At 42.6% G+C, this 23,302-nt stretch overlaps 1 pseudogene; it reads right to left on the minus strand.

Annotated features, from left to right (window-relative positions):
- Nucleotides 1-15,514: 15,514 nt before the first annotated feature.
- Nucleotides 15,515-23,302, minus strand: part of LOC108702224 — a 112,613-nt pseudogene continuing 104,825 nt past the window's right edge.

Genomic DNA, 23,302 nt, shown 5'->3' on the forward strand with positions numbered 1-23,302 from the left:
TCTAAACCAGGAGCTCAGGGTGCTGATTGACATAGTAGCATAGTGCAGAGTAAGGAAGGAAGGACAGCAAACCCCCCTTCTTAATGCTCTTACACTTACCTCTTAAAGGATAAGTAAACTTTATAAAATTTAAAAAAAATTGCTCAGGGCGCTTTTCTAAGTACTTTTGCAATTTACATAAATGTATTTATTTTTTGAGCTGTATAAGTTTTTAAACTGCCAGTATAATGAATTCTATAACAAGGGCACCACTTGTTCCTGTAACAGTCAAAGATAGTGAAAGAGAAATATGTTCAGAAGGAAAACAGAGAAGTGTTCTGATGTTACTCTGCTCAGGAAAGAGATCAGAAGTCTCACGTACCCGTTCCCATCTCCTTACTGAGCAGAGCAATTTATGCTCTGAATTGCTGCCCTTCACTATTACCCAAGGTTTAATTACTTGCAGATTGTAACACATTCTGGGTCATTAGAGATCACTAGATCCAGTATAGAGTCCTTTCTGGTTGACTCCTCCATAACCTGTAACAGATGACAAGCAGGGCCATGTGAGGGTGTGTTTAGGTCCGAAGCCTAGGGCGATGGGCCTTTATATGGGAGCAATCCAACGGCACACCCACGTTATCTGCCTGAAAACCAGCAACTTATCTACCAGACAGGTTTGTGAATCTTTCCAGGTGAGGGTGCCATTAAGCCAATGGTGTGATCATCCACTAACAGTTCTTCATAGGCATTTATTATGATCTCTTTATTGGCCCAAATGCTCATATCAAACTGATTTACCACAGCATGGCCAACAAGCTGATATTCTTTGTATAGCCAGCCTACAGTATGTTATATAAACTGTATGAAAAAAATGGTGGACTCAAAGACAAACTGTTACAGGAAGCAGTGAAAAGAAGTAATGATGTAAGAGGAAGTGTATGGGGGAGCAAAAAGAAAGCAATGATGTCAGAGGATGTGTAAGGAAAGCAAAAACAAAGCAACAATGTTCAAAAATGGACTGAATTATCAAAGTGCTGAGACCCAGTACATGAGTGAGCTCAGGTGCAGTTTTAGTGCAGAGAGGCCCCCACAATACATCATAACTAATTGATCTTTGGAAATCAGGTCTCGTAAATTGAAGTCTTTATAAAAAGACTTAAAGGAGAACTATAGCCTAACTAAAGCAGTAGCTAGAAATATTGTATATTATGTTTTGAGCTTCTGTACCAGCCCAAGGCAACCATAGCCCTTTAGCAGGTGAAGATCTGTGTCTCCAAAGATGCCCCAGTAGCTCCCCATCTTCTTTTCTGCTGATTCACTGCACATGCTCTGTGCTGCTGTCACTTACTGAGCTTAGGGACCCACTCACAATATACAGTACACATAGAATAGAAATGTCACAATATAAGGCTGATTAGTAATTAATACAGATAATTACTCCATGGCAGCACAGAAACTAGTGCAATTAGTATCAGAATTTAATCATCAGCCCTGTAGCATCAGCTTATATTACAGTCCAACCTCATTTTCTGCTGGATAATTTGCTACAACCCTTAAATTTAGCTTCTCAACAGCTGCTCAGAGCCCACTGAGTATGTGAGTGTCACAGACACTTTCCAAGATGGTGACCCCCTGTGACAAGTCTGAAGTCCTGGATCATTGCTGCTATTGAGAAGTCGACACTTTATGTTGGTGCAATAAGTTCAGTATATAAAATATGGCATTTTTAGCCAAGTTCATTTTGTGGGTTTAGTTCTCCTTTTAAACTGACATAAGATTGGAAATGTTGCCTATTTGTGGGACAAGAAAACACTGCTTTTTTACTCTAGGCTGGAATCTTTATATTAATTTAAGCCTTTGCTTATTATACTGATCTACAAAATCTACTGTAGGGTACTGGGAGTTGCAGTAACGCAACTACAGGGCACAGGGCCCGGGTTCAGTCCATGCTGAGATCTTTATAGTGGATTTGCATTCACGCAAACTGCTGGCGGGCTTGAGGGGTTGACCCCCCCCCCCCAGGAGTTGTAACTTTGTCAGAACTGGGGAAGGCTAGAAATGCATTGGACATACTAAAGCTAATCTTCTTGCATCTCAATAACTGTGTCTCACAACAGGAACATGCTGTGGAGGCCTGGAGTCTGCGGGGCTGGAAGTTTGGGGTCCCCCAACGCTTGCCAGTAGTACAGGGGTCACACACATCAGCAGGGAGTTATTAGAGGGCAGATAACAGCAGGTAATGTACCTGGGAGCAGCAGAATCAGTCTCTGTGTGTATTTGTGTGTGTGTATTTGATTATCTATGTATGTGTGTGTATAAGTGTGTGTATACTGTATGTGTGTGTGTATATATGAGTGTTTACTGTATGTATACGTATCTGTGTGTGTATATGCGAATATGTATATGGGTGTGTATGTGTGTGTATATATGTGTATACTGTATGTGTGTGTATATGTGCTTGTGTGTGTGTATATATCTGTGTGTATATGTGGGTATATATATATGTGTGTTTGTGTATATGTGTGTATATGAGTGTGTATGTGTGTGCGTATATGTGTATGTATATGAGTGTGTATTTGAATGTGTATATGTGTGTGTATACTGTATGTGTGTGTATATGTGTTTGTGTGTATATGTGTGTGTGTGTATATGAGTGATTACTGTATGTGTATGTATTTGTGTGTGTATATGTGAATATGTATATGGGTGTTTATTTGTGTGTGTATGTGTGTGTATATGAGTGTGTGTGTGTGTACATATGTGTGTATATGACTGTGTGTGTATATGAGTGTGTATATGAGTGTGTGTGTGTATGTGTGTGTATATGTGTGTATATGAGTGTGTATTTGAATGTGTATATGTGTGTGTATACTGTATGTGTGTGTATATGTGTTTGTGTGTATATGTGTGTGTGTGTATATGAGTGATTACTGTATGTGTATGTATTTGTGTGTGTATATGTGAATATGTATATGGGTGTTTATTTGTGTGTGTATGTGTGTGTATATGAGTGTGTGTGTGTGTACATATGTGTGTATATGACTGTGTGTGTATATGAGTGTGTATATGAGTGTGTGTGTGTATGTGTGTGTATATGTGTGTATATGAGTGTGTGTGTATGTGTGTGTATATGTGTATATATGAGTGTGTGTGTATGAGTGTGTATATGTGTGTGTATGTGATTGTAGGTGGTCTGGCAGTTGAGTTCTTAATTACTTTCATATGTCCCAGTGTGTGTGTAATTTCATTAGAAGCAAACACAAACACCCGCCATCACTCACATCTGCCCCGTCCCGCTCAGCTCTCTGTTATGACAATAAATAAAGGCTACGAGCATCCAAGTTGTACTTTCTCCCCCACTAATCCTTGTTAGATCAGTGCAAAGGCCCCTAATCCCCCAAACTACACACAGAAAGGGCCACACAAACCAGTGTCAGATATAAGATTAAAGGGGAACTGCTGCAGCAATACAGAACAAATCTCTGTGTAACTAACAGCAATGGATATATTCTTTAGTCCTTAGGTTTGGGGGAGAAGTTATTTAATTCAGGTATGAAAAGATAATAGTTTTGTCTGTGTGGAACAGTATTTGTGTGGAACTGTGTGGGGCTGTCTCCCCTTCCCTTCTTTTCTGACAAATGGAGGCAGCCCTGCCTTGCTTTATGGCAATCAGTACAGATACATGTATGTTTTCCTATACACATACCTCCCAACATTTGAAAAACAGAAAGAGAGACAAAAAGTTGTCCTGCAATATATTTTACAAAATTTGGTAGGATATGAAAGTTTGAACACATTTCTGGGAATTTTAATGTCATGTTTTATGCATACCTCCCAACATTTTGGAAGTAAAAAGAGGGACAAAAAAAATGTTCCCGCATGTAGCGCAGCAATTTTTTGACCACACCCCTTTCTGTGGCCACACCCCATAATTACCATGTTTGTTTTACAAAATTTGCCAGGTTATGAAAGTTTGAAAATATTTCTCCTTATCTAAACTGTGTTTTTGTGTCTCAAAATTGTTACAAAGTATCTTATTTGCACCTGTTAGCTGTTCTGGGCTCTCTGCTAAAAGCCAATTAAGTGAGAAACTTTGTTTCTTTTTCTGGCTGTTCAGTGCATAGAAAATAGGGACTTTCCAGTACAAATGAAGGACTGCGGGATGGCTGATTCAGTTAATGCCTTTAAGAATGGCTTGGATGATTTTTTGGACAGACATAATATCCAAGGCTATTGTGATACTAAACTCTATAGTTAGTATAGGTATGGGTATATAGAATTTTAATTAAAAGTAGGGAGGGGTGTGTGTATGGATGATGGGTTTTCATTTGGAGGGGTTGAACTTGATGGACTTTGTCTTTTTTCAACCCAATTTAACTATGTAACTTTAACTATGTAAAAGAGGGACTGTCCCTCCAAAAAAGGGACAGTTGGGAGGTATGTTTTATGTGTTATAACGGTTTTGCTAATGAAACTAAAAAATTGCCCTTTAAGCTGTGAGTCTCAGTTCTCCCAAGAGACCTGCTTACCTTAAACTGTTACAATTGTATCTTTGCTTATCTTAAATTGTTACAAATGTATCAAAGTGCAGGTGATTAGTTTTCTGGGCTCTCTGCCAAAAAGCCTCTTATTTTAATTAAGTTTCAGAAACTTTGATCTCCTGCACTGACTCGAGAAAAAGATACAAAGAGAAACTCGGGACATTTCAGTAAGAAACCTGGGACTGTGGGCTGAGTTGTCAAAATCGGGACTGTCCCACAGAAAATGCGACCATTGGGAGGTATGTACTCTGAACCAGAGTGTTTGACTCACAAGAAGGGGAGACAGGCCAAGTAGTGCTGGCACCCTGTGTACCACTCTTCTGCCCCCAGTTTGCTCAAGCCATGCATGGGATCAGGCCTCTTAAGAAGATTAAGTGATTGCAATCATTTGAATTTGCCCTCATAGGGTTACAGACTAAGTGGCCCTGTGTGCTGTTGGGACCACAGATGTGGCTAGCAGGATGGCATGCATTTGCCTCACTTGACCCAAACCACAAGTCCAGACCTGGGCACGGCTCATTGGGCAACTGCTTCTAGGAGAAACTCCCTCTCCACTCTGGGTGACTAAGAAAGCACAATTGCTCCACATGCACAGTGGAATCCAATCAGATCCAGTGCGTGTGATTGCACTGGATCTGATTGGATTCCACTGTGCATGCAAACTGACCAACCAGATTTCCAGGTATGGGTGCCACCACACCCAAGCTTTGCTCAATTGCAAGGCTAGATATGATTGTGCCCCCCCCCAGAATAATAATTATTAAAAATACGAATGGTGCCCAATTAACTCTTTGACTGCTTTGAGGCTTTGATCTTGCTGTACCATGCTGCGCCAGGATCAACACGGTGAGGAATTTGGCAAAGAGAAGCTGAACACATGGGAAGGCCCATTCATCAAAGTCCGAATTTATCTCATTATTTTTTGAAAAATAATACGACCAAATCTGCACGGGTTTTTCCCCTTATTTATCAATACATTTTCCAGAAAATTTTCCGTGTGGGAAAAAAACCTGAAAAAATTAAATTTCCACCCGAAAACTCCGATTTTTTCTGATTTTTGCCCGAAAACCACAAAACCTTCGTATTATTGCATGAAACCCAGAGCAGATCAGGATATGTTTAGGACTTCTCCCACTGTATATGCAACCTCAGCAGTTCTGAGATGCCTGATTTTCGGATTCAGACTTTTTCCATCCTCACGGTATAATAAATCCTGAAAAAAAAAATATTTTTTTTCACTGAAAATTCTGATTTAATAGTAAGAAAAAAAAATTTTTTTTGTGTTTTTGACATTCTGAGTTTAATAAATAACCTCCTAAATGTATGGTGCTGCTCATGGCACTGACTGTATGGCAAGCAGGTAAAGGAAAAAACACTGCACAGGATATACAGGAAGATATAAATATATATGATTGTGCTTGACGCATACAGAGTAGCTGCAACTTTTGATGAGTGAGAGGGGATTCCAACAATAATCCCTCCTGGCCCAAACCTGTGGGAAAATGGGGGGCATTGGTCTGACCCAAAACAGGACACAACGAGTTCAAGGCTAACGAGGCTTAAGTATAAACATTGCAGGGAGCACGTGTCTGTGAGTATAAACACTCTCCCTTCCTCCCTGGTGTTGCACCGGACACAGACACCTGGGAAATACCAAGACCTTTATCTCCCAGGGGATTGTGTTGCAAGAGGAGCGCCAGGAGCGGAAAGAGCTTCCCACTCAGGGGTCCCTGTGAAGGTGTCGGAGCTGGTGACTGGCTCCAGGGGATACACAATCCAGACTCTGATGGGAACTGGGACCCTAACAGCTGGCAGGCAACTCACAAACTGCTCTAGGGATAATTGCCAATCTGGTCCTGTACACTACTGCTTCTTGTGGGAAAGCAATACCTAAAGCCCCGGAGGTGCCAGAACCATAAATATTTATATGAATGTTTCCTGTAGCGCTTATAATACCTGCAGTCCTTGTGCTGTTCTTAACTGGGAGCAGCCATACATTTGGCTTACAATAGCAGGCCAGGAGCAGCGGATGCAGAACCAGAAGTGAAAAGGGGATTCAGCACATCAATTGTCTTGGCTGATTGGGGTCAATTCTATTTCCCTTAATGACAGTGTCGGACTGGCCCACAGGGATACCAGGAAAACTCTCGGTGGGCCCAGGTGTCAGTGGCCCTCATGCTACTAAACATTTGGCCTATTTCATGGCCATTCCCTATTTCTATGAGAACAAAGTGGCTAAATAGATGGAATAATAGATTAAAGCACTGCGTATCTTGACAGCGCTATATAAATAAATGATGATGATGAAATGATGATGATTATAGTATGTAAAGAAAAGTGACTAGGAATATAGAGGTTGAGTGAGGAGAGGAAGAATAATAGAACTGGTGTACGGTTTTTGGGTGGGCCCCTGGTCTACAATTTTTGGGTGGACCCCTGGTCTAAGGTTTATGGGTGAGCCCCGGGTGTCCCAGTCCGACACTTCTTAATGACATGTCTGCCCATACACACTGAGCAATAGTGCAAACCACTTCTATCTGCTAAGGGGCCCATTTAGCAGCAATCTCGCCCATATTATAATTACTGTAGGTTCATAATATTCAATACAAATATGCTGAGAATCCAGAAAACCCAAAACAAGTCTGCCCCACAGAGCTTACAATCTACTTGAAGTCTGAAAATGGCTCCTTAGCCATTGCCAAATAGCTTCAGTATCAATCCGCTTGCAGTTCCCTTTCTATGCTGCTGGTGGCACCACTCTGTCTGCTGCACACTGATAATACAAGTAATTAGTAAATGCATGCGGATTTCAGAAAACATTTTAATCAGTGGCCATGACCGCGAGTGACATGAGTGAGTGCCAGTTTGGCAGCAGCCATGTCTGAGTCAAATGTAACCAAAAAAAACAAGTATATGACGTTGTATAACGTTTTAACCCTTTGTGTTTGGGGACAATTTGATCTTGCCAAGCTGGTGCCAATAAACACAAGGAATAACATAGACCTGAATATGTAGAATGTATAGCACAGCACGCTGGTACCTTCATGATCTACATTGCTTAGCATGTAAGGAGTTATAACGTTTCACCAGAAATTGAAAAAATAATTGAATATTTATAAACAATATCAGGGCTCATCGTTTGCAATGTCCAACAGACCTTCCATCGATTCCCCCCTGTCAGACTCCGGTACAATTTATGTCCTTGTTTCCCAGCATTCCAGATGGTGAAGGACCCTCTCTTCAAGGAACTATACTCTGTGCTCCCAGATTGTCTCCCTGCAACAATCATCATTACAGTTTAGTTGTACCTTATGCAGACAGCTGGCAGGGGACTCAAGGCCAAAAAATTTCACTGTTTAAACTACATATTATCCATAGAAAATACACAGTAATCAATAACCAGCCTTGCAGATCCTCATTAATCATATCATTAGTTATAACTGGTTACACAGACATAATGTGTCACTTATTAGAATTAACATAATTTATCAGTGACTTCTAATATCCTTATAATTTACAGTAGGGGGTACATTATCCCTTAAAATACATGAGTGATACTCAGAGTTCCCTGTATAACTCAGCCTGCAGCCTTGTGCCTTTATATGGTCACAGAACCCCACATTGAGCATTAATATCCTTATAATTCACAGTAGGGGGTACATTATCCCTTATAATACATGAGTGATATAAACCAAATAAATGAGCAATAGCAAATTATGTATGCCACTGTTCCACAAGCTTGTATAAATATATGTATAAACCAAAAAATGAAGAGTGACTGGACACTCGTAAAACTAAGGGGCACATTTACTTAGCTGGAGTGAAGGATTAGAATAAAAAATACTTCAAATTTAGAAGTATTTTTTCGGCTACTTCGACCTTCGACTACGACTTTGAATCGAACGATTCAAACTAAAAATCATTTGATTATTCAACCATTCGATAGTCGAAGTACTGTCTCTTCAAAAAAAACTTCGACCACTTACTTCGCCAACTAAAACCTACCGAGCACCAATGTTAGCCTATGGGGAAGTTCCCCGTGGGCTTTCCTAGCTTTTTTTTTGATCAAAGGAAAATCGTTCGATCGATGGATTAAAATCCTTTGAATCGTTCGATCGAACGATTTTTCCTACGATCGTTTGAACGAATGAATTGCGGTAAATCCTTCGACTTCGATATTCGAAGTCGAAGGATTTTACTTTGACGGTCGAATAAGTAGCCAGTCAATTCAACAAAGCAAGCCAGTTCAGAACGTGGTGTTACAAAAGTAACCAATAAGTTATAACGTAACTTTTAACGTGAATCACCTTTTAGACACACTCAAAATAACACACACTCACTACCAAATAAACTTATCGGTAGTGCTGGACAGTGTCCTTAAAATATGATTAAAAATTAGCCAAAGGTGGATCTGTGGAACAATCAAAGAGGCAATAATTCTAATAGCCCAAGTAACCCTCCAAACCAACGGAGATTTTCTTAAACCCACTCCTGCCCTTCCAAGTAGTTCCCCCCGTGCGAACCTGCCTATCTACGTAGGGACTGCGTGGGCGTTAAGCACTCCACTGTCCACCTATGCCCGCCCTACGCGTTTCACCAACTACGTTGGCTTCCTCAGGGACATAAGTGATGAGTGCGTCTTCACGTGAACTTTAAATAGGTGAATTGAAATTGCCGGGCGTGAGAAATCTCGCTGTATTATGTACGTGACTTGCTGGTTTGTTCCGGATTGCGTCACGGTTGTCACAGCAACGCGGGTAGCGTTTCTCCCGATATGAACTGTCTTCAATAAAGTCCAATTTGCATGTCAAGTTATCATGCTGTCTGGGGTATTAGCAACTGAAGCACATTACTGCCTTGCCTGTGTCCTGATTTACCACTATCTTGCATTCTCATTTGTCCCCTAAATCTTTTGTCAATTCTAGAAAGTGGTCAACATATACATAGAAAGCCACAGGGTACTGTTATTGTGTGCACACTAAGTCTTGGCCCCTGCTCCCCCGGTAGTTACGCCACTGCTTGGACCGGTGGCACAGACGCCTCAGGGTATAGTTATCCCCGGATCATGAAATACCGTATTCTTATTTTTATTGTTATATGTGTTCGAATATACAGGGAATTAATCCTAATACAGTACAGGGATTATATAATAAAGAGATTGACTGTCAGTGGTTATGTATGATATACCAATGACTTGCCCTTTTAGCCAGGACTCCAGTGTACAATGCTTTACTAATTATAGATTATAGAAATGGGCCAAACATAAAGCCCTCGTTTATACCATTTGGAGCTTTGCTGTTTAGCCAGTATATCCATTTGGCTTCACTTTGTATCGTATCGATACGCTAGAAGTGAGTTTGAGATGTTCGACACTGACAAATTTCATTACTCCCGTGTTTCCCTCGTGAACCTCGTTAATGTGTGTAGCCACCGTGGTATTTCGTTTTTCTTACATCTCCCACATGTTCCAAAATATGTTTTCTGAACTCTCTTCGGGTTTTACCCACATAGATTTTACCACATGCACAGTTCATCACGTATATTACTGCCTCTGTTTTGCAGTTGATGAACTGAACTGTGCTGTGTTGTAGTTTGTGACGTCCATTCTACCCATTATGAACATGTTTTTTTGTATGAAGGGGCAAGCGAGGCAATTTCCACATCTGTAGCACCCTTTGGTCCTATTCATTAACCAAGTAGGTTTAATGGGGGTGCTGAAATGAAGTGGGTTTAAGAAAATCTCCGTTGGTTTGGAGGGTTACTTGGGCTATTAGAATTATTGCCTCTTTAATTGCTCCACAGATCCACCTTTGGCTTATTTTTAATCATATTTTTAAGGACACTGTCCAGCACTACCGATAAGTTTATTTTGGCAGTGAATGTGTGTTATTTTGAGTGTGTTTTAAAGGTGATTCATATTAAAAAATACATGAGTGATACTCAGAGTTCCCTGTATAACTCAGCCTGCAGCCTTGTGTCTTTATATGGTCACAGAACTCCTCAGTGACTTCTAATATCCTTATAATTTACATTAGGGGGTACATTATTCCTTATAATACACGAGTGATACTCAGAGTTCCCTGTATAACTCAGCCTGCAGCCTTGTGCCTTTATATGGTCACATAACCCCTCAGGGACTTCTAATATCCTTATAATTTACAGTAGGGGGAACATTATACCTTATAATACATGAGTGATACTCAGAGTTCCCTGTATAACTCAGCCTGCAGCCTTGTGTCTTTATATGGTCACAGAACCCCTCAGTGACTTCTAATATCCTTATAATTTACAGTAGGGGGTACATTATATCTTATAATACATAAGTGATACTCAGAGTTCCCTGTATAACTCAGCCTGCCGCCTTGTGCCTTTATATGGTCACAAAACTCCTCAGTGACTTCTAATATCCTTATCTTTTACAGTAGGGGGTACATTATCCATTTTAATACATGAGTGATACTCAGCAAGGCTGAGCTCAGACAAACAGTCCCAAAAATCTCAGCTGCCAGGGCCATACGAGAGCTGAGCACGCAGTTTCGCAGGTTTCTCGCCCACGAGGCTGCTGCTGAGGGTTATATGAACTCTCCTCCTCTGTGATGAATATCAGTGGATTGATTGAGCAATTCTCAATTTCTTTGTAAAAAACTTTAGCCTATTAACCTCTGCTGCGCCAAACTAGATGTGCAGCTCTAATGAATCAGTCAGTGTTACTACCGATGTTACAATGGGGCCCTAGTCAGTTGGTAACCAGACTACCCTAGGATCTACGCACCTGATAGGGAGTTTATTCTACTTTTCAGTGAGTACAGACCATATACTCCAGCCCATGCACTGAGGTCACAAAGGAGCAATCACCAAACCATTAGCAACAGGCAGAATCAGTAAATGTGTCACAATGAAACTGGGCAATGCATCTTACAGCCAGAGCAGCTATAACTAAATCTCTAAACAACTGAACTGAAAAAAAGTGTTTGGAAGGCGAACAACCCCTTTAAAGGAACAGTAACATCAAAAAATGGATGTCATGAAAATATAATGTATTGTTGTGCTACACAAGTACAGCTGGTGTATTTGCTTTAGAAACACTACTATAGTTTATATAAAGAAGCTGCTGTGTAGACATGGGAGCAGTCATTCAAAGCTGAAAAAGCAGAAAAGGCACAGGATACACAGCAGATTAAAGATAAGCTCTGTAGTATACGAGAGTTTTTACAACTTATCCAGTGGCGGAACTACCGGGGGAGCAGGGGGTGCGAGTCCGCTCGCCACTGGAATCCGCCGTGTGTTGAGGGGGCGGGGCCCAGCTGTGCGTCACGCACCAGGGCCCGCCCTCTTCTAGTTACGTCACTGAACGTATCTGTAATCTACTGTGTATCCTGAGCTTGAATGGCTGTCCCCATGGCTACACAACAGCTTGTTTATATGAACTATAGTAGTATAGTAGTTTCTGAAGCAAACACACACATTTCTCTCCCCCATCACTTACCCCCATCATCATGAAGTGTTTTGAGAAGCTTGTCAAGAAACACATCAAAACCCTGCTGCCACCAGCACTGGACCCCCTACAGTTCGCATACCGTAAAAATCGCTCAACAGACGATGAAATAGCCACTACACTCCATCTGGCCCTCTCTCATCTGGACAAAGAAGACACCTACGTTCGAATGCTGTTCATAGACTTCAGTTCAGCATTCAACACTATCATTCCTCTGTATCTGATAGAAAAGCTGAGCCTGCTTGGACTGAACACCTCCCTCTGCAGTTGGGTTCTGGACTTCCTGACCGACAGACCTCAGTCAGTCAGGATTGGAAACATCATCTCCAGAACCACCACACTGAGCACCGGAGCCCCTCAAGGCTGTGTGCTTAGTCCTCTACTGTTCACTCTGCTGACGCATGACAGCCACAAACCGCACAAATCACATGATAAAGTTCACTGACGACATGACCGTGGTGGGTCTCATCAGCAATAATGACGAGTCACCATACAGAGAGGAGGTGCAGCGGTTAACAGACTGGTGCAGAGCCAACAACCTGTTTCTCAATGTAGACAAAACAAAGGAGATGGTTGTTGACTTTAGGAAGACTAGGAGTGACCACCTGCCACTGTACATCGATGGTTCTAATGTGGAGATCGTTAAAAGCACCATATTCCTTGGAGTCCACCTGGAGGAGAACCTCACTTGGTCCCACAACACCAGCTACTTAGCCAAGAAAGCCCAACAGCGCCTCTACTTCCTGCGTAAGCTGAGGAAATCCCATCTCCCACCATCCATATTCAAAACCTTCTACATAGGGACTATCGAGAGCATCCTGAGCAGCTGTATCACTGTCTGGGCTGGGAACTGCCACTGTACGCCATTGTATGGATGAATAGCCATTGGATACAGTTGTTCTCTATGAGTACATCTGCACTTTATCATGTTCTTTATCATGTTCTTGCTACTCTGTCATGTCACAATGATACACCCATCATGTCTGATGTTTAGCATTATTTACTTAACATATTACATCTGCTGAGTGTGCACTGTATTTTTGCACTTTTTGTCTGTTGTCCAGTACATCTATGTTGTGTGTAGCACCATGGTCCTACAGGAACGTTGTTTCATTCCACTGTGTACTGTACAAATGTATATGAATGAAATGACAATAAACTCACTCTTGACTCTTGACATTTCAGAAGTGCAGGGCACCCATGCATTATATAGTCATTCCTTTAAAACACTTTCAGTTTTTGGTGTTACTGTTCTACTGATTTAAAGCATGGCATGCAATGACCCCCCCATCCGTGCCCATCCCCAAAGAGGAGGCGCCAACTTCTAGTAAATATTGCCACTCTCAGATTACAGGTCTAACAGAAGAGCTTCCCATTGGCACAGGAGAGGGATTCTGGGTTATTAAATTAAACAATTACACCATGCACCCCACTGACATTCAGCTGCCACTCCCACTATTCCTAGTTCCCGAGCCAAAAAAGCACTTGCTTTCCAAGTAGGGCCCCCCAGGGAATGAGCCATGAACAGAACCTGTTATTAGATCTTGGGAGGGGGGAGCAGGAGGATTTGAGCGAGAGCCAGGACAGGTGCAGTGGGAACTTGTAGGATTCATTGAAACAAGCGAGGAAGCAGGAGTTAAGAGAAGAGCCTTACAGCAATAGGTACAGTGTGGGAATTCTTACACTCCCTGGGAACTGCCTGGGCTGGGTTGGAAGGGAGAACAGTATATGTTGATGCCCTTGAATGGCCGCCATTAACCCAGTTAATATTTCTAGAAATACTGTACATAAACCACCAAAGGTATCCCCCTGTACTAAGCACAATTCAGCAGGAACAGCCCAGTAAGTTTGCAGCAGATAAATTTCTACACAAATCTGCCTCCTTAGGTTAAGGTCACACTAGGAGATTCAGGGAGATTTAGTCGCCTGGCGACTAATCGCCTCATCTTTGGGGCGACTAATCTGCCTGAACTGCTACCCCATGTCTTCCGCCCGCTAGAATGAAAAATTGCCTGTGCATGGAACTCGCGGCGCTTCATTTTCTGAAGTCACCCGAAGTTGCCCCACGAGGAAACTTTGGGCGACTTTGGAAAACAAACGCCGCAAGTGCCGTGCCGCAGGCGTTTTTTCATTCTAGCAGGCGGAAGACAGGGAGAAGCAGTTCGGGGAGATTAGTCGCCCCCAAAGAAGAGGCGATTAGTTGCCAGGTGACTAAATCTCCCCAAATCTCCCAGTGTGACCTTACCCTTACACACATACACACACAACCTGATAGCAAATCAGATAATTTAGGTGAGGGTAATCCCAGGGCTAAGTCACAACTGTATCCCTAATAAAAATGTCTCCGGGGCAAGTGGTGCTCACAGTGCCTATTCATGGAAAGCACCCGTGCATGGGTCAGGGTAGAACTGCTCCTCCCACACATGCCAAGAATATATTAGTTGCTTCAGATTTTGGCACCTGGTTTTATTTACTACTTGGATACTACTTGGAGCCAATAAAACAAACTGGTGTGTGTTAAATGTGTCACACAGTCCCAGTACATATAAGAGATGTAGCAACACACACATTTTTTCCCTACTGAGACCTCTAATAGGCAATGTAATAAACGTTCTGCCCTTAAATTAAAAGGATATGAGATTAAACAAGTTACAAGTTCACTTAAAGGAAAACTATACCCCCAAACAATGTAGGTCTCTATAAAAAGATGTTGCTTAAGTGTTCATTTTGGGAGTATAGTTTTCCTGTAATATCTGTGTCTATTTGTGGGTAGCAAATTGTTCAGCTGAGATGCCAGAGTATCATGTGTCACATATAGCACAGAGCCAGGGACCTACTGTAGGTAGAAAAGCAAACGCTACCTGCCCTGACTCTGCCTTTGCTTCTAAAAGGGGTTAAAGGGGAAGTGGTAATCTAAAGCTCAATGCTGAAAATAAGGCGTGTCCAGGAGCAGCGTGATGGATTGAAGAGAGCGAACAGCAATATCTTGTCTTGAATTATATTAAAGGGAATGGTGCCGGAGGCAATTCACATGCTAGGAGTTAGCATAAGGCACCACATGACTTTATCTACCCTCTGTAATCCCTTCCCTGCCGCCATGCTAATAATGCTCATAAATAATGATCAGACAGGATCTGTGTCACTGTGACAGAATGCTCTGTTATAAAGATAGCTAGAATCTCAGCCATAAAGCAGGGCAGGACTGCTGCTTACAATGGGAATCAGGATCTCTGTCACTGGGAATAGAACCTTTGGCTGTTGGTTTTGCTACAAAGGGAACCTTGTTTATCTGTATATTAATTTTATATTAATATCCACAGTGGACTTGGGTCCACTTTTATTGGCCACTTAACTTGCTCATTAATGACTCAGGGGAGGGTATTGTAAGTAATGTATCAGTGTTTGCAGATGACACAAAACTATCCAGCCCAATTAATTCCATCCAGGATGTGGCATCCTTGTAACATGATCTTGACAAACTGGCAATCTGGGCAATTTTTCCCCCTCTGAGGCAAATTGGAGAGGCTTCAGATGGGGTTTTTGCCTTCTTCTGGATCAACTGGCAGTTAGGTGGGTCTTATATAGACTTTATAGGTTATATAGGTTTTATATAAGGTTGAACTTGATGGGCAAGTGTCTTTTTTCAATCTAACTTACTATGATACTATGTGTATTATTATATCAATAAATACTTTTGAAAGCACAAGTATAGACATTGCAGTTTTTACGTGGGCTCTGCTGTGTTGTGGTTTGGCACCAGGGGGCGTATTGGACATCAGCCCTACTTTCAATTTTCAATTCAGCAACTTAAGCAATTGCTCCCTTTCCTCAGACATCTCTACATTATTTCACCCCACCTCCTTTCCGAAGGGGCTCATCGAAAAATAGCAGGTCCACCAGGAATCCCTAAAAAAGAGAGAGATGAGTATTTTTGAGACAGGGGACCACAAACTGTGAGATGGTGCATGTTTTTCATATTGGACGGACTTATAGAGCAATAATGGTCAGAAGAGACCCAACTGGCAACAGATATCTGCCCCCTGTGGGTGATGCTGAACTTGAGGCAGATACACAGCTGGGGGGCATGCATGGGGACATGGTAGTTTGCCAGCTGTTTAGCTTTGTTTGAATGTCTTTCTCCTCCTGGTTACAACTTTCAATTACATTTCTACTTGCCTGTGCCACAAGCACAAGAGTCTCCTCATCTCCCAGTTCCCCAGAGGGAAGGTGGTGGCCAACTGAATAGCCTTTGACTTGAGCCGCAGCATGGAAAGTAGCCTTGAATAGCACCTTGTGTCCATTGTTCCTGTGCCACCTTTATTCATACTGATAAGGTAATAAAATCCAGTTTTTCATCATTGGCACAGGCCAGATGGCCAATTTAATACAACACAAGTCTCTAATACACTCGCTCCTACTCCTATAAGTCACTAAATTGTCAGCTCATGGGGTGAGGAATGAGTTATTAGTGGGAAGTGGAATCCTTTGGGACTTTGGGAATTCGCTGCAGCTACACAGGACAGTTTTGACTGCGTCAGTGGTGTAGGTGCTAAGCTGCTCATCTGGCCAATGACCCCACTGTGCACAGAGCCTGAGAGCTGACCTTACTATACACTGACAGGCTGAACTCTATCACATGCCTCATTGGATGCAGCCAGCTGGGCCAGACATGGTTGATATTGGCACAGCGTCAGGCTGTTCTCATCACTATGGGGCGAGAGAAATGCTCAGCAGTGGGGACAGTGTGCGAAACAATCCTCTTGGGGAGTGATAAGCAGCAATGCAGTGAGTGGCCAGCTCCTAGTTTCTCCTTATATAGATATCTGTAAGCACAGTGCCCGACAGTGGGTCAGTCCTACACCTCCTAATGATTCACTAAGTGCTTGCAGGGCAGTGGCTTATGCCATGATTCAGGAGAGGGGACCCTACTAACAGCCCAGCAATCCCAACACAGAAGCCATAGGATGTGTGTGAAAAATGGCAGTATAGTATTTGTAGGTTAAAATGAGCACTCGCCATTTCAATGTGTTCCATGGGACCATGTTATCAAACTTCCTACAAGCTATTGCCCTTGTTAGCCATATCAAGCTGATCACTCTGTATGCTGGGACTGCAATTACCCATGTTCTCCAGAAGGTGGAACACTTGCTCTGTCAAAGGGAAAAGCTCAACTGCAACTCACTGGGGGTGATCTTATGGGATTATTTGCCCACCACTCATACTGAATGTGGCACAGGGCTCTTGCTACAGCACAGGGAATATTAGCAGCCTATCCAGTGTATCCGCCCTTACCTTGCCATCCTCCACAAACTCCCAACATGGCGGAACCACTCCCTGGAGCAGAACCAAGTGGGCATGATAACAGTAGGACCATAAGAGGGATAGACCTGCAGGGAAAAGGGATAAATGAAACATCAACTCACAGGGACCGGGAGCTTCCCCCCCCTTCACTGCTGCTTCTGTCTGTTACATTGTTTCAAAACTCAGAACCAGCAGTGCAGAAAAGGATAAACAGATGCTGCTTTCAATAGCAATTACTTTTACAAATCATAGTGGGAATGAATGGATATTGTCACGTTGCTTAAAGGGATACTGTCATGGGAAAAAAAATTTTTTTCAAAATGAATCAGTTAATAGTGCTGCTCCAGCAGAATTCTGCACTGAAATCCATTTCTCAAAAGAGCAAACAGATTTTTTTATATTCAATTTTAAAATCTGACATGGGGCTAGACATTTTGTCAATTTCCCAGCTGCCCCATGTCATGTGACTTGTGCCTGCACTTCAGGAGAGAAATGCTTTCTGGCAGGCTGCTGTTTTTCCTTCTCAATGTAACTGAATGTGTCTCAGTGGGACATGGGTTTTTACTATTGAGTGTTGTTCTTAGATCTACCAGGGAGCTGTTATCTTGTGTTAGGGAGCTGTTATCTGGTTACCTTCCCATTGTTCTTTTGTTTGGCTGCTGGGGGGAAAAAGGGAGGGGGTGATAATCACTCCAACTTGCAGTACAGCAGTAAAGAGTGATTGAAGTTTATCAGAGCACAAGTCACATGACCAGGGGCAGCTGGGAAATTGACAAAATGTCTAGCCCCATGTCAGATTTCAAAATTGAATATAAAAAAAATCTGTTTGCTCTTTTGAGAAATGGATTTCAGTGCAGAATTCTGCTGGAGTAGCACTATTAACTGATGCGTTTTAAAAAAACATGTTTTCCCATGACAGTATCCCTTTAAAATGACATTATCATTATATTTTTGGGTTTAGCTTCCCTTTAAACATGGCTGGGTCTGGCCGTTGGAAAGATATCAGTACAGGAATGGGCCGAGCAGAGGTTTCCACCCTGTGTTTAGCAAACATGTCCTGCCGCAGAGCAGAAGGAAAGCAGAATATCCGGAAGGCATATGGGGGGGCTGGTGAGAAATCCCAGGTGGCCCCGGGGAGCAGTGCAGGTGAGCAGTGAGGCTGCGCTGTGCATTTAACCACCCCTGTATATGTAGGGAAAGTGTGGGAAAATCCTACGGAATGACCCACAGGCATGTGGAACTCCCAGTCTGTCCCCTTTTAGCACTTCATGTACCAGAGTCTAACATTTTAAAGGGAAACTAACCGCATTTATGTGCAGGGTTTATTCCCCTTGTACCGTATGTGCCCATTACAAGAAAATAATAAACATAAAAATATCAGAAAACAATGGCTGCTCATTGTGAGCCCAGACGTTTCAACATTTGTATCTGTAAAGGGGAATATTACCCCTATATACTAAATCTGTATTTCCCCTTTAACCAACGAATAAGGGGAATGGAGAATAATCAGACACATTAAGTTGCCATTGGGTTGGACCTCAAAGAATCGGCAGTCAATGGGATGCACCATCAGAGCCCAATGCATTTTCCCATGACAAATGAGAGTATGTGTACAGACGATGGGTGACTGTCTCACCAGCAATAAGTTCACCCTCAGGTTTTTAAGGCTGACATGAAACAGGGCTGGGCAGTGGTTTCACACGGGGCGAGGGGGATGATGGGGGGCTTCAGAGAGTCTCCTATACCCAACTCACCATGATGGAAGCAGGCCAACACCCTGGGCTGTTATATATTATTATTATTATTAACATGTATTTTTAGAGCGCCAACATATTGTGCAGCATTGCAATATACTGCAGGAACTAATTGCCCCAAGGCTGTAGATTTCATAACCACAATATTAAGTGTTTTGCCGCTGCCATGACTTACTATACACACACATTACCCTCGCTTGCTTTACTACACTCACTGCTCTTACTATTCACACAAAACAATAAATCTGCGTTTACTTTCCTGTTGCATATGATTGCTGTGCTGCTCGGACACAGAAAGAGATTCACCCGGCGCAATAGGTCCTGCTTGAACTCCCCTAAAGACAGTTACATTGAAATAATGAACTTTCCCACAAGATGCGACCAACAGGGAACAATCCTTTCAATAACCCTATACAACTACATGACATATGGCCTCCCACCAAGCCCAAAAGCATCCAAAGGGGCCCCCAACCCATTTGGGGGGGGGGGATAAAGGAATGTTCTCCTTTTTGAGGTGGGAAAGATTCTCAGAGACTAGGAATGGGCCTGTTCCACTTGCAGGGATTAGTGCCTGTCACACGCAGCCGACACATCTGTTTACACATGTAACATACGGAGCTGCCGGCGATGAGAAACAAAGATTCAGCTTTGCCCAATCAAACCTGCTCCCATCTCCACCAGCAAACTAAACTGTCACTTTAAAGGGAAAGTGTGTCACAGTTAGAATTTCTCTAATTCAGTAAATAATAATAATATTCAATAAAAATATGCCCTTGGGTTATTTTGCCATGTGTCTGCATATTTATTTAATGTGGTGGAGCCGCCAAGCTTAAATCAAACACCCCCTAATCTGCAAACTATTTCCCTGCTGCCAACAGCTTGTACCATCTTCATCATTTGCTCTACTGTCTTCTTCTTGCCCTACCAATTCATCTTGCCCTACTGTCCTCACTTGCCATACAGTTACTATCTTTCTTTACTAATGCCGTCATGCCTACTGTCTCCATCTTGTCCGTTTACACTTGCTATTTTTTATATTCTTTCTACTCACATCTGTGGCTCTGTAGGGCCTCCTCATTCCAGTCTCTGTATCATACCTGGGCACGTATGGGTTACTGCAGACTCCCAAAACCAGCCACACAAGCTGACATGAAAAACTCAGGAGTTGGAATGACAAGACAGGACGTGCCTTGTGGGGGCCACACATCAGACATCAATTATCTGATGCTGTAACTTCTTCATATGCAGCAAAATCCTGGCCATTAGTCTCCCTCTCTCTGCTCAGATTAATGTGCGGCCAGTGCAGTGTCACATCCTGATAGGACTTGTACCGCTACCTCTCATTTGGCACAAGAACTGACACTAATCCAAACACTTATCTGGTCTCCAATGGAGTGGAGCAGTGGAGAGAGCACAGGGTCTAATGCCAGGGAATACAGGTGAGATGTAGGATAGTAAACCAAAACACGAGCAATCTACAGGTACAACAAGAGATAATTCTAAGGATCTGATAATCTAGAGCAATGCTGTCCTACTTCTGTGGTACCAAGGGCCAGAATTTTGTGGCCTACATGGCGGGCTGATAATGGAAGCCAGTGTTGACCACTCCCTGTATTTAAACCACACCCACCTTAAACCACACCCATATTACCACAATAACTTTTAAGACCATGCCCACATTAATGGTAGTAGCACACCTAACAAACAAATGGTTGGTACTCATTGTAAGGATATGTGAAACAAGTTAATTGTTAAATTAAGACATACCCTTAAATGGATATGCCTCATCCTCCCCTGTGAATAACACAGCAACACCTTAGGGGCCCCTAACAAGTATTTCCAAATGCTAACAAACCACCAGCAGGTTCACTTCCTACAAATAGAGTATGGCACACGCAGGGAGCAATGAGCAAGCAGATTATTGCACACAAAGGCAGGCCCGGTTTGGGTAAAGGCCACAAAGGCCCAGGCCTAGGGTGGCAGGATTTTAAGGGGCAGAATGCCGTCCAACCACATCTATATTGGTTCTGAAGCACCGGGGATGTGCAGGAGATACAATAGTTTTTTTTTAAATTTCCCATGTGCCAATCCCCAGTGCTCTAGACCAAATAGGGAATATTTGCGCATTTGCACAAATGAAGGGATGGGAACTATTCGGACCTGCACACAAGGGCATAGGGCAGGCAGAGTATGGCACACACAGGGAGTATAGGACAGGCAGAGTATGACACATACAGGGAGCATAGGGCAGAACACAGGGAGTATAGGATAGGCAGAGTATGGTACACACAGGGAGCATAGGGCAGGCAGAGTATGGCACACACAGGGAGTGTAGAATAGGCAGAGTATGGCACACACAGGCAGTATAGGGCAGGCAGAGTATGGCACACACAGGGAGTATAGGGCAGGCAGATGATGGCACACACAGGGAGTATAGGACAGGCAGAGTATGGCACACACAGGCAGTATAGGGCAGGCAGAGTATGGCACACATGGAGAGTATAGGACAAGCAGAGTATGACACACATGGGGAACATTGGAAAGGCAGAATACAATAGGAGACAGGGAAACCTATCAAGACGCTAAGATGTTCATACAGTGCTACATACAGTGACACAATGCTGGTGCCTCTCCAGCAGTTTGTATGAGGTGTGAACATCTGAACAATGTGGACAGTTTCAGTCTGGGTCTGAGGTGTGAACAGTACAGGGCTTTAGGGGTGTGAACAATAGAAGCGTTGCAGTTGTGAACAATGCATGAGTTTACTATCTGAATTTGAGGTATATGTTTTTTCAAACAGCACCACCAAGTTTTTCTGTTTTCTTAAAAGCCTTTATTAGTGCTTTTGGGCATCACAGCAACGTTTCAGGCCATGCAGCCTTTTATCAAGCTTGATAAAAAGCCACATGGCCTGAAACGTTGCTGTGATGCCCAAAAGCACTAATAAAGGCTTTTAGGAAACCAGAAAAACTTGGTGGTGCTGTTTGAAAAAACGTCTCCCTATTGTGATTCCAATGGAAAGTGGCCATTGAAGTAATGTGCACCGCATCAACAATATTCTGACAATCGCTGTGCTGACTACTTGCTGTTTTGAATTTAAGGTGTAAAGAATTCAGGGGCCAGTTACTCTCAGTACTGATAAGAAAGAGAAAAACTGGCAGCGCACGGTTTGCCTTTAAAACTAATTACTACAAAAAAATGAGGTGTTTTTAGCCAAAATATATAAACTCCAGTGCCACGTCAATGGCCCCTCATTGTACGTGAGTCCTACACTATCCATTAGCATTCTAAGTTTGTATTGCATTTAAAATCAAGTCCCCCAGCAAACAGTATGACTGAGTAGTTAGACCAAAGTGCACTTACCCTTAAATCAGGAGATCTAGTGAAAAAGTATTGCGCTTTTTAAGCCCCAGCCCATTAACATACACCTGTAAATAATTCCCTGTTTTAAAGGCTGAATGACAGCTATAGGCAATATTTGGCTACAATTTGTGCATGAAACATAGAAAGCTGTGGCACAAGGGTGCTTCTAGCAGCTGGTCGATGCCACAGCGAGGTTTAGACCGAGCGCTGACAATTTCTTTCTGTCTCTCAGAACCGATGCCTTTTAAAGCTTACACAAGGAAAGCAATCACAGCAGAAAAACCATACCTCCCAACTGTCCCGTTTTGAGCGGGACAGTCCCTCTTTTGACAACTCAACCAGCAGTCCTGCATTTGTACTGGAAAGTCCTGATTTCTTTGCACTGAACAGCCAAAAACTATACAATGTTTCTAAAGAAATTGTCTCTTAGCAGAGAGCCCAGAATAGATACTTAAGATACATTTGTAACAGTTTTGTCCCTTGGGAGAGGTTAGACTCACAGCTTAAAGGGCAATTTACCTTTATTAGTAAAACTATAATAAAACATAAAAACTACAGAAATGTGTTCAAACTTTCATAACCTGGCAAATTTTGCAAAATGGGCATGGTAATTATGGGAAGTAGCCGCAAAAAGGTGTGTGTTTAAAAACATTTTGTCCCTCTTTCCATTTTCCAGAATGTTAGGAGGTATGGACAAACAAGTGTTGGTGCAAGGCACTCTGGTAGACCACGTATAGATCAGACCAAAAATTGGTAGATAAAAATAGATACTTTTGTTTATACAAACATCTCTCAGTCACAGCATGCAGAATTTCCTGTGGGGGGCCACACAAGGGGGGGTCTGGCCTGCAGGCCACCAGTTAGAC

This window comes from Xenopus laevis, chromosome 9_10S (assembly GCF_017654675.1).
Source record: "Xenopus laevis strain J_2021 chromosome 9_10S, Xenopus_laevis_v10.1, whole genome shotgun sequence".
NCBI classification, from domain to species: domain Eukaryota; kingdom Metazoa; phylum Chordata; class Amphibia; order Anura; family Pipidae; genus Xenopus; species Xenopus laevis.